Genomic DNA, 2908 nt, shown 5'->3' with positions numbered 1-2908 from the left:
GCGGGCAGTGTTTTTTTTTTAAATGAAAGTTATTTATTTGAGAGCGGGCTCCCGTCTGCTGGTTCACTCCCACGATGGCTGAGACTGGGCAGGGCCGAAGCCAGGAGCTGGGAACCCAACCCAGTTCTCCCAGGTGGCTGAAAGAAACCAACTATCTGAGCCATCATTGCCTCCTCCTAGAGTCTGCATTAATAGGACGCTGGAGTCGGGTACTGGAGAGGCTGGAATGGAACCCCGGGCACTCTGACCTGGCTTCTTTCCTCCTGGGCTAAATGCCCGTCCCAAGGGCAGCCTCACCCTGAGGAGAATGAACCCACTCCTTTGAGAAAGGCATCAAGGCCTTGTAAAGGCCCCACCCCCCCCCCCCCACTGCCTACAGCGATCACATTTCAACCTGAGCAGAAACCATATTCAAAGCAGACACTGATTACTGTACAAACAAAACGGGTGCAGCCACACAACAGAGCGCATTCAGCGCTTCCTTTGTATAAAGGGAAAAAGTGCTGATTTCTGCTGTAGTGCAGGTGAACTTGAAAACACGGTGCTGAATGAAGAATTCAGACACGAAAGACCACATATTCCAGGATTCCATCTACAGGAAATGTCTAGGATAGGCAAATTGATAGAACGTTCCTTCGTGGTTGCTTGGGGCCTAGCAGGGAGGTGAACGGGGGTTGATGGATGTTGGGATTTCCTCCAAGGGGGATGAAATGTTCTAAAATCACCCCTCCAATAGACTGATTATATAAAGCATTGGGTTGTGTAATCTGAGTGGATGAATTGTGTGGTATTTGAATTATATCACAATAAAGCTTCCTAAAATAAAGGAATGGGGTGGGGAGGGCAGTGCTATGGCACAGCAGGTTAAAGCCCCAGCTACAGCACCAGCATCCCATATGGGTGCTGGTTCGAGTCCTGGCTGCTCCAGTTCTGACCCAGCTCCCTGCTAATGCTCCTAGGAAAGCAGTAGAAGATGGCCCAGGTCCTTGGACCCCTGCACCCACATGGGAGGAGGCTCCTGGCTCCTGGCTATTTGGGGAGTGAACACAGCGACAGAAGACCTCTATCTCTCTTTCCTTCTCTCTCTCTCTCTCCTCTGTAACTCTTTTTTTTTTTTTTTTTTTTTTTTTGACAGGCAGAGTGGACAGTGAGAGAGAGAGATAGAGAGAAAGGTCTTCCTTTGCCGTTGGTTCACCCTCCAATGGCCGCCGCGGTAGGCGCGCTGCTGCCGGCGCACTGCGCTGATCCGATGGTAGAAGCCAGGTGCTGCTCCTGGTCTCCCATGGGGTGCAGGGCCCAAGAACTTGGGCCATCCTCCACTGCACTCCCGGGCCACAGCAGAGAGCTGGCCTGGAAGAGGGGCAACCGGGACAGGATCGATGCCCCGACCGGGACTAGAACCTGGTGTGCCGGTGCCGCAAGGCGGAGGATTAGCCTACTGAGCCGCGGCGCCAGCCTAGAAAGGTCTTCCTTTTACCGTTGGTTCACCCCCCAATGACCACTGTGGCCGGCACACCATGCTGATCCGTAGCCAGGAGCCAGGTGTTTCTCCTGGTCTCCCTTGCGGGTGCAGTGCCCAAGCACTTGGGCCATCCTCCACTGCCTTCCGGGCCATAGCAGACAGCTGGACAGGAAGAGGGGCAACCGGGATAGAATCTGGTGTCCCGACCAGGACTAGAACCCGGTGTGCTGGCGCCGCAGGCGGAGGATTAGCCTATTGAGCCGCAGCGCCGGCCCTCTGTAACTCTTTCAAATAAATAAAAAATAATAATTAATTTAAATTTAAAAAAACAAAATTTAAAAAACCAAAAAGGAACGTGGCAAGTATTTGAGACATTGGTTAAGCCACTGCCTCACCCGCATCCTGCCTCAGAGTGCCTGGATTTGAGTCTCTGCTTTGCTCTCCATTCGTTTCCTGTTAATTCACACCCTGGGAGGCAGCAGATGGCTCAAGTATTTGGTCCATGGCACCCATATGGGAGATCTGGATTGAGTTCCTGGCTCCTGGGTTTGGTCTGGCTCAGCCCTTGCAGTTGTGGTCATTTGGGTAGTGAACCGGCAGATGAAAGATCTTTGTCTCTCCCTCCCTCCCTCTGCCTTTAATTTTTTTTAATGAGAAAAAAGGGATAGTTGGAAATGTTTAACTTCTAAAAAGATAATGCCCATATACGCACATTAATAATTTCTTGCAGGGACCGGTGTTGTGGCATAGCTGGTATAGCCACTGCATGTGATCCTGGCGTCCCATATGGGTGCCAGTTTGTGTTCCAGCTGCTCCACTGTGCTCCAGATTCCCACCAATGGCCTGGGAAAAACCCTGGAAGATGGCTCAAGTGTTTGGGCCCCTGCTACCCATGTGAAAGAGCTGGATGAAGCTCCTGGCTGCTGGTGTTGGCCTGGCCCATTGCAGCCATCTGAGAGCTAAACCAGCAGATGGAAGATCTGTCTGCCTCTGTCTCTCTCTGTCTCTCCCTCTCTCTCTGTAACTCAGCCTTTCAAATAAATAAATGATAAAATAATAATAATTTCTTCCAAACGCAATAACCTTCCAAGAAATTTATAAATTTCCTTAGAGCTTAAAAATTATGGAAAACCTTATAGTTAATTTCCAATATCTAGCAGAAATCTTATAGAATTATCAAAATGCACTATTACTATTTATTCCTTAAAGATTCATTTATTTATTCGAAAGGCAGAGTTACAGAGAAGGAGAAACAGAGAGAGAAAGAGAGCATTCATTTGTTGCTTTACTCCCTAAATGGCCACAACAGTCAGACCTTGCCCAGGCCAAAGCCTGGAGCCTGGAACTCCATGTGGTTCTCCCAGGTGAATGGCAGGGGCTCAAGTGGAACTTCTTCCACTGTTTTCCCAGGCACATTAGCAAAGGAGCTGGATTGGAAGCAGAGCA

The sequence above is a fragment of the Lepus europaeus genome, chromosome 10 (assembly GCF_033115175.1).
Source record: "Lepus europaeus isolate LE1 chromosome 10, mLepTim1.pri, whole genome shotgun sequence".
NCBI classification, from domain to species: Eukaryota; Metazoa; Chordata; class Mammalia; order Lagomorpha; family Leporidae; genus Lepus; species Lepus europaeus.
This window is presented reverse-complemented; position numbering follows the sequence as displayed.